We start from the raw sequence: 14,183 nt of genomic DNA, 5'->3' as shown, positions 1-14,183 counted from the left end.
GGGCAATGACGCATCCTGCGGGCAGAATGGCAGCGGAGCTGCCGCTGAAATTAAACACGTTTAGTCAATGCGCTCAGATTTTGCTTTGTCTGTGGAAGTGCTTCATTTGAATCCCCCGGGGGCTGATGCCTCCAAAGCCAGCTGTAACTGACAAGAGACCTGTTCAAAACGGCGACACTGTGGAGGGATGATCCAAGGTCTCAAGAACTGGAGCCCTATTCTTCACGCTGTCTGAGTAACTGAGACAGTCCTTCTGCTTGGGGTTAGCACCACCGTCCGCATTAACTGTCTAGTCTGAAAGGGAAACTCCAGGGAGTTGTTCTGTTACTGTATTTTGGTGATTAGACAGAGTCACGGAAGAGAGGAGAATTTAAGGCAGCTTTTAAGAGACACCTGTCCTGATGTCAGCAGCGCCTCGTATCTAGCTCAGAGGCGACCATTTTAATGACACTTCCCCAAAAGGACCTGTCAGTAAGTAGTGAGCCCGTCCTACTCGGAACAAAACTGCACAGAATCATCCTGGAGTCTGGTTTGTTAACCACGACACTTCCAAAATAACTCTATGCAAACCCCCAGCCTAAGGCTTCCCCCCTGGTGCAGCTGCTCCTAGGGGGGTCTTTCCATCACGACCTGTGCACTCCACTCCTCCTCTCTGCCGGATGCCTACCCTACTACACCCAGGAGTCAGCGAAACTTACTACATGGCTTTCCCAGCAGGATCACCAATCAGGTAAAGAGGTGGGTTATTTTCAGCAGACACCGACAGCCTGGATGGGCCTCCTTAAACTGCTCACAGTCAGACTGAAAGGATTGCGTTCTTCACTGGAAATCAGACAGTTTCCAAATTGCTACAAAGCTTGTAAGGGTCATTTCAACGGAACAACCCCCTCTTCCCCGCTCCCTTGTGTTTTTAAAAGCGATAGACATGACTTTGCCATCGCTTGGAAGTGGATCTGCAATGCCACTCCCTTTGGCTTTGTTTAATAAAATGTATTTATTTAAATCGCAATAAGGGAAATTGGACAAACAAACAAAGACAGGAAAAAAAAATCATCAGGATTTGCAAATCTAGAACCATGTCCATTACATGCCCGTGAAATAAAGCATCGGTACTGGTTGAATCAGATGCTCTGCAAAGAAATTAACCCTGTCCCACAGGCCAGCACAAGGCATAGGTGTTACTTAGCCCACGGGGACTTGCTTAGACCTTGGGTTTGCCCTCTGAAAGGGGGACCCAGTTCAGCCCTGGGAGCAGTCATTATTACATCATATGAAAGAGAGAACTCCACACTTAAGGCTCTCTCATGGAAAACCTGGTCCCTCTGGTCCCATCTACTTCCTCAGAGCAGCATTATGGCAGCTTCTGGTCCAATCGTTAGCCTGATTTTAAAGCGCCTCTTTGGTCTAGTGAGTTGCGTCTCTTTGCACCTGGTTAGAGTGATTGTATTACACAGTAGCTCTCTTTTATCAAGGAAAACCTCGCCACAGGTCAGACTTGGAAATCCTCACGCGGATTTTACTGAGGGTAACATTTTCAAGAGCGCAGAAGTGATTGAAGAGCCCGAGTTGTTTCTCGGGCAAATTCCCAATGGAGACAATGGGAAGCTGCTTGCATAAGGGCGTAGCCTGTTGGCCAAATCTTGAGGTCAGTTTTCATCAGTACAGGTACCTTAGTGAAAAGTACAATTAAGGTTTACCTCTAATAATGACCTATGTCTAGCACATTCTTCCTTCAGTGCCTGCACACTGCCTGGTAATGGACACTATCTACTTGCCCCTGGGGAGGGCAGATCCCCAACATGAGTTAATGCATCACATACATTTCCCAGGCCTCTGACACCTGCCCCTTCGCTCTCTAAACAATTCACAGATTTCACAGTAAAAGGTCAAACCAACTTTTAAGGAGCTGGCCTTAATCCCAGCCACGCCAGCAGGAATGGATAGCCAGCCTCTGACTTGCAAGAGATAAAAAAGAGGGGGGATTGTTCTCCAATGATTCTTCAGTTTCACAAATGGAGGGAGAGCAGATCAACGTTGGGGATTAGAAAGAGGCATTAATCCTTGTAATAGACTTGATTTAATTTCTAGGCTTGTTAGAGAATACAGCAGCGGCAGCCCCTCTTCCCCACCCCCATCACCCAGTCACTGTCATGCCAGAATGCAGGGATGTCTCCAAAAGCCCCGGGAACTACAGGAAAGGGAGCAGCTGGAGGTCAGAAGCTGAGTCAGTCTAGCTCTGCTGCTGGGCCAGTAAACACTGCCGGAATAGTGAGATACTGACACACACCAGAAAACGCTGGGCCCATTTCTGCTCTCACTGGCTCGGTGTAGATCAGGAACGATTCTGGTGCAGCCAATGGAGTTAATAACTGGCGTGGGATCAGACTCAGACCCTGTGTGTCTCAATATATCTGTTCAGTTCAAACAATGACTGCCTACAACTCCCAGCTTTACACTGGCATGTCCCCACAGCTCTTAGGAGGAGGGGTGGCAGGGGGGGCTCTGCACGCTGCCCGTGAGTGCCACCCCTGCTGTGGTTCCCGGCCAATGGGAGCTGCACCTGCGGAGCCAGGTTAGGGTTAGGGGACTTGCAGGTAGGAGCCGGGTCGGGAGCCTGCCAGCCCTGCCAATCTCCTCCCCCCCAGCACCCATGGGGGCCCTGGGCCACAGGCCGCTGCCCACCTCTGCCCCCCACCCCTCCCCAGGACCAGCAGGGATCTCGGGCCACCCCCCCAGCACCCCCAGACTGCCCCCCATAGCACCCCCAGCCCAAGTTTTACTTAGCGATATATTGTAAAAGTCATGGACAGGTCACAGGCCCGGGAATTTTTGTTTACTGCCCATGACTTTTACTGAAAATCCCTGTGACCAAAACGTAGCCTTACTTATAAACACTTTGGTGCAAGGATTGGTTCTCACTGTTGACGCAATGGGGGCCACACCTGAAACTGGCCCCTTTAGGCACTACCATATCACAAATAATAATACGGGTGTTTAATTAACCTTCATTTTAACATTCTAACATTTGAGCGCTTTGCACCCTTTGGCACCCGTGGACTCCATGCAGATACAGGGTGGATCAGGGCCTTCCTGGGGGGTAGGAGAGTGTGAGGTGACATTTGACATGATTCCGAGCAGCAGCTACAAGTTACACTGTGCAATTTAAAAGAAGAAAACCACCAGACACCTAAGCGGGTACAATGACGTAGCTCACAGTTGAGGAAGGCTCGACTATCAATTATTGATGCCTGCTGCTTTCTGGCCCCATTTTCCACGTGCATAATTTATAGGTAAGATAGTTTCACAGAGAGAAAGCCGCCATCTGAAAGAACCCAACAGTGAGCTGCCCTCAACCTTTGCTAAAACCGATATGGGCACATGTCTGGGGAGGAGGAGAGGTGAGGATATACATCACATGGCTTCACTTGGACAGATTAAGGGACTTGGGCAGAAGAGTAAATCACAGAAGTGCACATTAAACCTTCTAAGGGAAGTTTCCTAGGCCCCTAAAAAAGTTTAAAAGGGGGCAGCCTGCAGTAAGCAGCAGCGCCATTTATTGTGTGTGCTCAACAATCCTGGAGCCCTGGGTTCAAATCCTGATCTAGCACCAGATCCGCTTCCGACTACGCCCAGTGGAAAGGCCCCCAGTGGACTGAGCACTTCGACCACAGGGAGAACGATGGTCTCCAGTTACTTCTCAGTGAGCACGCTCCCCACACACGATTCAGCCAGACAGGAGAGAGAGGGCTCTCTGCAGGGCAGGTGCTGCAGATCAGAAGGGAGGTGTCTCTTACCTGTGCATGGCACTCCATAGAGAGCACACACAGAGCCGCGTGAGGAAGCTGGCACTGCATCCGCCTTGACAACGCCTGGTTCTAGATAGGGCCCAGCAGCCTCTCGCTTGCCTGAGCGACTGAAGTTCAGGGTGAAGGTCAAAAGAAGTTGAAGGCCAGGGCCCAAGGCCCCCGATGCAGGTAAGGGAGAGCAAAAGCTAGTGTAGATGGGGGAGCATCTCTCCAGAATCCCATGGAAACCCCTTGGCAGGACTGGGGCTCAGAGGCAGGGGAATCAGGGGGAAGCCACTTTCTGCTGCTTGCTCTCATCTGAACCCAGGGGAGCTCAACACGGCAGTCAGTGCTGCAAGCACTAGCTCCTATTTGCCCTGGGCACAGGAGTGGGCAGGGGAGTCAACGGCTGCATTTCTCCCACGGGAGCAACGATGCTGGAAAAGCTCCCTGTGCAGGCTTGGACTTTCCTTCCCCTGGGATCAGAGGGATTTGGAGACTGTCCCGCCTACCTCCTCTGTTGTTGGCCCAAGCCCCTCCACCTTTCGCATTAGTCCGGACCGTTCCGTTGTCTTGTGGCCGCTGGGACTCAGCAGCTCTGGACTGTCCAGATCCACCAGATAACCTGTGTGACCTGGTGCAAACCAAATGATCTCCCTGGGCCTCAGTTCCTCATCTGTGAAATGGGGATATGGTGTGTGCTATTGGGGCTGCATGTTCCCACATTCACACTGCATTCCCTCGCCCCTTCATAAACACCGTCTTCCTTTTAGACGCAGACTCAGTGCTTGCGAGAGAGGAAATGTTGCCTTGTACGGATGCCCAAGGAAGGTGTTTAGTTTTCCCAGGTTTCTGGGTGGGGGCTTGAGCTGCTTTTGTTTTGTAATCTGAAGAAGAACCCCTAGATAGTGAACCAGGCCCTTGCTGCTCCTGACACCACCTGGCAGAGCGGTTATACACCTTTCGTCTCTCTTATCTAGTTAGACTGTAAGCTCTGCCGGGCAGGGACTGTCCCTTACTGTGCACTTGTACAGCACCTAGCACATCAAGGCCCTGGTCTCAGCTGCCGTGTCTCGGTGCTACTGCAATACCAATAAATAGCAACACCACTCAGTCAGGTGAGCCTTGGGGTTTGCTACCCCGCCTGCCCCCAGCTCATTGGTTGAAGGGGGATGTAGGAGAAGGGGCTGAGGGGAAGAGTTGCCTAGTGATTATAGTGCTAGCCTGGGACTCAGGAGACCCAGGTTCAAGTCCCATCTCTGCCACAGATTTCCTGTGTGACCTTGTGCACTTATTTCAGAGTAGCAGCCATGTGAGTCTGTATCCGCAAAAAGAACAGGAGGACTTGTGGCACCTTAGAGACTAACAAATTTATTTCACCATAAGCTTTCGTGGGCTACAGCTCACTTCATCGGATGCATAGAATGGAACATATAGCAAGGAGATATATATACATACAGAGAACATGAAAAGGTGGGGGTTGTCCTACCCACTCTAAGAGGCTAATTAATTAAGATGAGCTATAATCAGCTGTGCCTCAGTTTCCCAACTATAAAATGCAGATACCAGCATTGACCTACTCCATATGGGTGTGATGAGGATAACTGTACCATCTGCTGTGGTAGTGGTGGGTATATGACAGATAGATTTCATTATGCTCAAAATTGAGTGAAAACACCCCTCCTTTTACCATCGTTAAAAGAGGATCATTTCCAAGCATTTCCAAGACTGGTTTGTTTTTCTGTTATGAGGGAAAAAGATCTATAAACAACTCCTTACTGGAGGGAAATGTCTATCTTCTACTCCAGCTACCATGAGATAATTTGGACACAAATAACGAAAGCTCTGGAGCAGTGCGAGCCTTTGGATTTTTCTCCAGGTAACCTGGATAACAGCAAGATGTCTTGGCTGCTAGCTATGCTTGAGCCCTCCTTTCAATACCAAAACTCCACTACTGCCCACCTACAAAACTCTTTGCTTTTCAAGCAATAATTGAGCAGGAAGCCTTATAAATTTTCCATCGGCCCAGCCCAACGGCGTCAGTCATGGCAGAGGAGATTAAAGAGGGAAGTGGTAAATTGACAGTTCTGTCTCATCCACATGAAAGAGGAGAAGGAGGAAGCAAATGGGTTGTGCTGGTCCAATGCGCCCCTCCCAATTAGGTGCAAAAGGGGGGGGCGGGGAGAGAACAACAGATCTATTGTTGCATGGAGTTTGCTGTCTCTATGATCAGCCTGTAGTGAGTGCAAAGTGAATGGCTCCAACGGGATCAGAGGGTAGTTATATGCTGCTGGGACATGTCAACTATGACACCGGACTCCCAAAACACTGACTGTTGTTTCCATTATGCTGCTGCCTCCATCACCAGTTCATGGTCTGGAGTATTAATACTTTGCTTCCTTTCCTTTCCTTTCCTCCCTTGAGTCACTCACCCATGCAGGGACCTAGGCCATGAGCAGCAAGGCCAGAGATTCGTTCTACGCTGACATCCGGGTGCAGGAAAACTTGCAAACCAGGCTACCTTGCCCCACCTCCGGTGAAGAGCTTGCTTTGAACATTCTCCCAGAGATCAACCCTTGAGCCAAACACTTTCACTGCCCGGGCACTGCTGGGAAGAGAGGGGAGGAGGGGGTCTGAAGTCCCCACTGTCAAGCAACAAGCTTCCTATTATTGGCTAATTATAATTCTTTAACCGGCACCTGCCTCGAGAGAATTAAAACCCTGTCAAGGATGGTTAAATTGTTGAGGGAGAGCCAGGCTCTAATAAGATTTAAAACTTCTGAGACCTCAAGGAACAAATGAAGAATACAGCAGAAGCGAACTGCGCGATTTTAAAAAAGCAACAGAAGTTTGAACAAGGCATCACGATGTCACCCGTACACTAAGACAAGCCTCGTGTATCAGCATCCCCCCGTGCCAACGTAGTCACGTAAGAGAAGTCACAGATGTACACAATGCATATTTGATGCGACCGGGCTCCTTTTCGTGTGTGTGCCGAACACCCAGCAGGTGAATTGCTATAGAGAAGGAATCTTGAGTTTGTCCTGTTCCGGGAAGAGATCTAATTAGGGTTCCACCTGCAATACCGTATACTCCGAGACAAAGAACTCCACCATGGAGTACAGACAAGCACAAGGCTAAGGAGCTCACAAGCAGCAGGCAGCTTTTTCCAGTTACTGTGCGATGCAAGGCTAATGTGCTAATGGCAGCTGGGCTAATCAACTGAAGTGCACAAATAAAGCTCTCTTGCAACTGTCTAATCGCTGTGGGTCTGTTTCCATTTTGCTGATCATGAAGAATTTGCTCAGGAGGAGGGGGTGGGTGGGGAAAGATAATGCCCCATCCAGCTCTATAGAAAACACTGCAGTTTAAACAGGAGTCAATTGACACCCTACACAGACAGCTCCCTCATCCAGTGGGCTGATAGGCACTGTTCACCTTGAGAACTCCTGTGCACATAAAGCAATTGAAGCCCGTTTTGCAGGTTTTCTAGAATCTATTGCTGACAATCACCTGAGACTGCAGCTTTGCATTTCATTTCGGCTCCAGATCTGCTATACCACATTCCTTGCAATACACACCATTCATTACACTTCATACTCAGGATTACACATTAGTTACATCCCATCCCTTAGGAACAAAAGGCTGAAACCACTTTACAGTTGAAAGGTGCACCACAGGGCAGTGTTACAGGGCAGATCAGAGGGTTTGAAATCAAAAGAACAATGAAAACGGGCGGATGTGCTGGGGGGGCCGATTCATACTTTGTCTTGAAGCACTTAGCACACTGTTGGTGTCGCATAAATAATCATATTGGGACTTCAAACACAACTGGGTCGGGCTAGTGCATTACAACCCTGAAGGGAAACTGATTAGAAAGAGGTGAAACTGACCAGGCTACTGCCACTATCCAACCTGATCCAAGTGGAGCAAACAACATAAATGGGGATAAGTCAATTACTTTTTTTTAAATGTGGATTGGATCATCTAAGATGTCACTAACAACACACATAAGGGATTCTTCTCTAAATGTACAGTAAAGCCTCTGCTTCTGGCCACCTGCTCTCCACAGCTGTGTTAACGGCTTGCAAAAATCTCAGTCCCTGTGAGATTTCCCAGCCAGAGTAATTTAGGCTGTTGCAGGCACCTGCAAGCCCCTCCCGCCCCTGCACACACACACCTGCATACATTGTTGGTAATCAACCTGCACCGATGGCTGCTGCTTTTCCAGTAGAGAAGATTGTCAGCAGTGTGTTAACTGTAAACTGAGGGCAAGATCATGCCCAACCCTGCACAGGCATGCAAGGAAGAGAGGTGGAGGGAGGAGGAGTTCATGCACTAGGAGCCTTCCATCTAGGGTGACCAGATGTCCCGATTTTATAGAGACTGTCCTGATTTTTGGGTCTTTTTCTTATATAGGCTCCTATTACCCCCCACCTCCCCATGTCTGGGCAGAAACCTGAGGAGCACCTGATGCACCCCACTGTAAGGTGCAGTGGATGCAGGTGATTTTGGAGGCATCATCTCTGTCTCAACAGCTGCCTCTGGCCTGATGCACGTCTGCATTTCCTACTGTGGGAAGTGGTTCAAAGCCACCCTCCCTCCCCCCATAGCAGTATGGCTCATTTAGATTAGTGCAATAAGCCAGACAGAAGCCCTCAGGAGAAAGCACAGGGAGGACAAAGCTGAAACAGGAGAACGCTGTCTGGATTGTCTTCTTGTAAACAAACAAACTGGCAGCCACAAGCCAAAACCATGGAGTCCTTGAGTCCCTATGGCAGCCTCTGATACAAACAGTGGAACCTGCTCATATTATTTGTATTCCAATAGCACCTACGGACTCCGACCCAGTACAGGGCCCCATTGTGCTGTGCCAATGCATGAGAGACAGTTACTGCCCTGAAGATCTTCCCTCTATCTAGATAAGGTAGCCAATGGGTGGGAGGCAAAGCAAAGGCACAGAGAGGTTACATGACATGGCCAAGGCCACACAGAAGGGCACTGGCAAAGGCAGAAGCAGCGCACAGGCACCCCAGCTCCTAACCTAATCCCCTGGATCATACCACGACACTTCCTCTTCTTTTGACTGTCACCTGGATGGAATGCTCAATTCCATCAGCGCGCCAGCATGACTCAGCACATCTGCACCTTAACCGTGGCATCAAACCCCAGTATTTTGTTTGCACGGCGTCACTGGTTGATTAGATCCCTCACGTCAGAGCCACCGGTATGCTCAGAGCACCTAAGATTCAGTTTATGCATTTCAATAAAAACCACCTTTGTTTACCATAGTAGGTTGGACACTGGGTGGGGGAAATCAGCTTGTAAAGATAAACAAGCCTCCTTGACAAATAGTTTCTAAAGCTGATTCCATAATGGATAAGGCCCAGCGTGACAGTGAGCGCCCAGTTATCAGATCCGATGTGAACTCAGATCTCTGCACTGCTGGTAGCAGCTTTCACAGACTTTAAGGCTGGAAGGGTTTATTAGGATCATCTAGTCTGAGCTCCTACATAACACAGACCTGAGAGTCTCACCTAGCGATTCCTGCCTCAGGAGCACATCTACACTGCAATACTGATGCGGGCCAGCCAAGGGTCTTTCACTGCAGTGTAGACCAAGGGTCGGCAACCTTTCAGAAGTGCTGTGCCGAATCTTCATTTACTCACTCTAATTTAAGGTTTCACATGCCAGTAATACATTTTAACCTTTTTAGAAGGTCTCTTTTTATAAGTCTATAATATAGAACTAAACTATTGTTGTATGTAAAGTAAATAAGGTTTTAAAAATGTTTAAGAAGCTTCCTTTAAAATTAAATTAAAATGCAGAGCCCTCCGGACCAGTGGCTAGGACCCGGGCAGTGTGAGTGCCACTGAAAATCAGCTCACGTGCCACCTTCGGCACGCGTGCCATAGGTTATACCCCTGGTGTAGACATACCCTAATAGTCAAACGACCTGAGGCTGAACTACACATCCATTAGAAAGACATCCAGACTTGATTTAAAGACTCCAGGTGATAGGGAATTTGCCACAACCCTTGGTGATCTGTTCCAACAGTTAGTTACCCTTGTGACGTTGCAATCTATGTGGTTTTATAAAAATATGCTAATGAGTTAATATAATGTAACTGGAATATGCTTCATGCAAAAGGTCTCACTACAAAGCTTATAATCTACTGAGGCCTGGTCTACACTAAGAAGGGGGGGGGGTCGAACTAGGGTACGCAAATTCAGCTACGTGAATAGCGTAGCTGAATTCGAAGTACCCTAGTTCGACCTACTCACCCGTCCAGACGCGGCGGGGTCGAACTCCGCAGCTCTCCCGTCGACTCCGCCACCGCCATTTGCAGTGGTGGAGTACCGGAGTCGACCGCAGCGCTTCTGGAGTTCGAACTATCGCGTCTAGTTCAGACGCGATAGTTTGAACTCCGAGAAGTCAAACTCACCGCGTCAACCCGGAAGGTAAATGTAAACCTACCCTTCAGTGTGATCATTCTAGTTGTATAAATGTACCACTCTTGTATCTGAAACTAGAAATATGAAATAGAACTCTGAGGGCCTATTGTAATTATGCAAAGTGTGGGCCATTACTGGTGGCTTGGAATCTTGCTGACTCCCATTAACCAGGACAATTGTCTGCAGATGGCTGCGGTTTACTTGTAAGTCTTCCTGTATGTGTGTGTGCCGGCAAGTGGGCAATGAAGTCTTGCAGTGACATGTGATCATGTCACCTGAACTGGAATCCATCTTTAACCTGGTGTCTTTCCATTGAGAAGGAGGGGATGGGAACCCAGAGAGGGACAAAGGATTCCTGCCTTATGCAAAATATATATAAAGGGGTGGAACAGAACAAAGGAGGGAGAGGAGCCATCTTGAAGAATCCCCTAGCTACCACCTGAGCTGGAACAAGAGCTGTACCAGGGGAAAGAATTGTGCCCAGGCCTGGAAGGTGTCCAGTCTGAGGAAAAAACTTACTGAAGCATCTCTGAGGGTGAGATTATCTGTATTCAGTTTGCTTAGACATAGATTTTGCATGTTTTATTTTATTTTGCTTGGTGACTTACTTTGTTCTGTCTGTTACTACTTGGAACCACTTAAATCCTCCTTTCTGTATTTAATAAAATCACTTTTTACTTATTAATTAACTCGGCGTATGTATTAACACCTGGGGGAGCAAACAACTGTGCATCTCTCTCTATCAGTGTTATAGAGGGCGAACAATTTATGAGTTTACCCTCCATAAGCTTTATACAGGGTTAAACGGATTCATTTGGGTTTAGACCCCATTGGGAGTTGGGCATCTGAGTGTTAAAGACAAGAACATCTCTGTGAGCTGCTTTCAGGTAAACCCGCAGCTTTGGGGCAAGTAATTCAGACCCTGGGCCTTTGCTGGAGCAGACGGGAGTGTCTTGCTCAGCAAGACAGGGTGCTGGGGCCTCGAGCTGGCAGGGAAGGCAGGGGTAGAAGTAGTCTTGGCACATCTGGTGGCAGCTCCCAGGGGGTTTCTGTGAGCCAACTCATCACAACCCTCATTGTTAAACACCTGCCTCTTGTTTCCAGTTGGGTAAACTACGGTTCTGGATACACTTATCCCAGTACATACAGTCTTCAAATTGGCTTCCACATCGCTACATCCCATGGTGGGGCTCTGCATGAAGAGATGGCAGCAGAGCTGCTGCACAGGAGATTTATGAATGGATGCTTTGGAGGCGCTCCCCCTGTTTATCTATGTGGCAGAGGTGAATGAGAGGAGACAGGCACAGTGTCCACAGCTACCCCTATTCAGTGGCTCTAAACATCTCATGTGAGGGATGCAAGAGGAGCTACAGCCACTCTTCCAGCCCACAGAGTGCGGAGAAGGAGCTACAGAACCACAATCTAGCCCTGGTGCATCACCCCGTCCAGGCTTCCTGCACGCTTCACCAGCGTAGAGTGTGACTAGTGAGTTGAAGTAAATTTCACCCTTAAACCTGGGGTGCAAGCTGAGTTACTTGCATCTTCCAGCCAGTAGAAAGGAAACTAGATGCAACTGGGAGCAGAGAAAGGGAGTCGCCTTTTTCCACACAATGAATAATAGTGCATTTCAATTCTTCGCATAACCGCCCCGACCCAGCTTAACGAGAAGCAAGAGGACATGGCCATATTTCATTAACATGGCTGCACGTGTCTGATGACTTGCATGCATGAGTAAAGCACCCGAGTCAGCAGAACCATGACTTTGGCCAAAGCAGCGTCTCAGACTTTCAACAGAGAAACAGCTATGGCTGGGTAGAATAAGACACTTACGCAGTGAGGGAAAGGGCAACTGACAAGCCCCATGCTGATCAGTTGGGCTCAGAACCCCTAAATCTATGAGAAAACAATAGGATCTGCAAAACCTCCGCACCTCTGAAGCAGGGAACCAAGGACCATGCATACGTGCTGAGCCCCACCACACCCTCTTTGCTACAGCTATCATGTTCCCCCGCCTCTGGAGAAGGTTACTTTTAATAATATACCCATCTCTAGATTTGCATTCCCAACTTTTGCATTTCAGAGACTGTTCACACACTACACAAGCGACGCATGACACTTGTAGAAATCAGCACCACAAGCATCTCTCCCACCCACACCCAGAACTGTTCTTCTAACTCAGCTGTCCCGCAAAAATTGAAAGAAAATCCCACTTAAGACCACAAGCAAAACAACTGTAATCTCTCTTGGTCACTAGTCCCCGGTCATCTTAGGTTCAGATGGTGATATTTGCTCCCAACACAACTTCTGGTAAACATCTGACTTGGTGAATTACTACTTCAGTTCCTGATCCAGCCTCGCAACTTTGAACCCCAGACACACTAATAAAAATCACATTATCGGAACCCAGACAGTGCTAGAACCTGCCCTACTGCACCACGTTGCACTTGGCCTGGTAACAGAGTGCTCCAGTACCAAATTTGATACAGCGTCTGTAAGTGTCTCTATAAGCCCTGGCTTCTCCACCGATGACCTGGACCCAACCAATCATCTAAAACACCTAGCAGCTGAACTGAGCTTTGCAGGTGCTCAGCCAAGCAACCGAACTGAAGATGAGTAAGTCCTTCTCATTCATGAAGAGGTCACTCTATTGAGGAGCAGGATAAAGACATCTACTCCCAGCACTGCTGCCTTCAGTCTATTCACTCCTTGATATTTTGAGGACATCAAATCATGGTAATACTAAACTAACCCATTGCCCTTCCTCAGCATCTTCCATCTGAGGACTGCAAAGCAGCTTACAGACATTGATGAATTATGCCTCTCAAATCCCGGTGAAGTAAGTGGGGGAAGTATTATCACCCCCATTTCACAGGTAGGGAAACTGAGGCTCAGAAAGGTTAAATGACTTGCCTGGGATGACAGAGCCAGGAATAGAGTCCCTGGGGCAGGGAGTCATGGTTTGGGCACCGGTGCCCCCCCACACTTTTAGGAAGCTTCCACCATTCCTGATGGGGATCTGTGACAAAGAGATTAAATGACTTTCCCAAGGTCACACAGGGAGTCTGTGGCAGCACGGGGAGTTAAATCCACATCTCTCAAGTACTCGTCCAATACCTTAACTACAAAGCTATCATTCCTCCTCTTCACATTTTTCCTTCTGAACTTTAGATACCTACTGTAAATGTCACTCATTTCCCAAAGATTTTCCATCAGGTCACGATGCAAAGCTTAGTTACATTTAAGGAAGGCAAAATAAAAGGATACAACAAAAATGACAGCATTTAAAGCGGCTCATGGGAAAGTGGAAAGCGAATCATCTCTAGCAGTCCCAGCACATGCCAAGCTCACAGTATCTATTGCAGTACTCAGGGACTCCGCATAACTCCCCTTGCTGTAAAAATGTGCGACTCCCATGTGTGCATCAAGAGGAGACTAAAACCAGCAGGCATCACCTGTTTAAAATGATGACCCCACCAGAATACACCTTGTAGTGTGTTCAGTGGAAATGAAGTTGTTAAACGCCAATAACCAGACAGATGTTTTGGCAGACCAATTCCAGCTATGCTGGCTATTACAAAGGCAAGCACATATTTTCAGTACAGAAACACTATGTTAGCGTAATTCTTTCTAAAAAGGTCCTTGCTAGTAATTAGCTAATAGTTTTTTATAGCACTGAAGACCCTTGGCTTTTACCGTAACCTATTAATAATATTCAGTGCCTCAAGGCTCATTTTGCAAACCAAGTACAAACGCATGGTGGATCAAGACATCTTTAAAATATGCACCCCATCATGTAATACTTTGCACATCCATAACATCTTCCGTCCAAGGATCACAATACTTTTTATATTTATTACTGAATTAACCCTCTCATAAGATATATATTGGCATTACCATTATACAGGGGGAAAAAGGAGGTCAGTGATTCCTCAAGGTCACTCC

The 14,183-nt window shown here is 48.0% G+C and overlaps 1 protein-coding gene across 4 annotated transcripts in view; it reads right to left on the bottom strand.

The window, feature by feature from the left end:
• RNF157 (ring finger protein 157) overlaps positions 1-14,183 on the bottom strand; it is a 123,428-nt gene that overhangs the window by 107,456 nt on the left and 1,789 nt on the right. The gene's annotated exons all lie outside the window — the stretch shown is intronic.

The sequence above is a fragment of the Mauremys reevesii genome, linkage group 15, assembly GCF_016161935.1.
Source record: "Mauremys reevesii isolate NIE-2019 linkage group 15, ASM1616193v1, whole genome shotgun sequence".
NCBI classification, from domain to species: Eukaryota; Metazoa; Chordata; order Testudines; family Geoemydidae; genus Mauremys; species Mauremys reevesii.
This window is presented reverse-complemented; position numbering and strand designations above follow the sequence as displayed.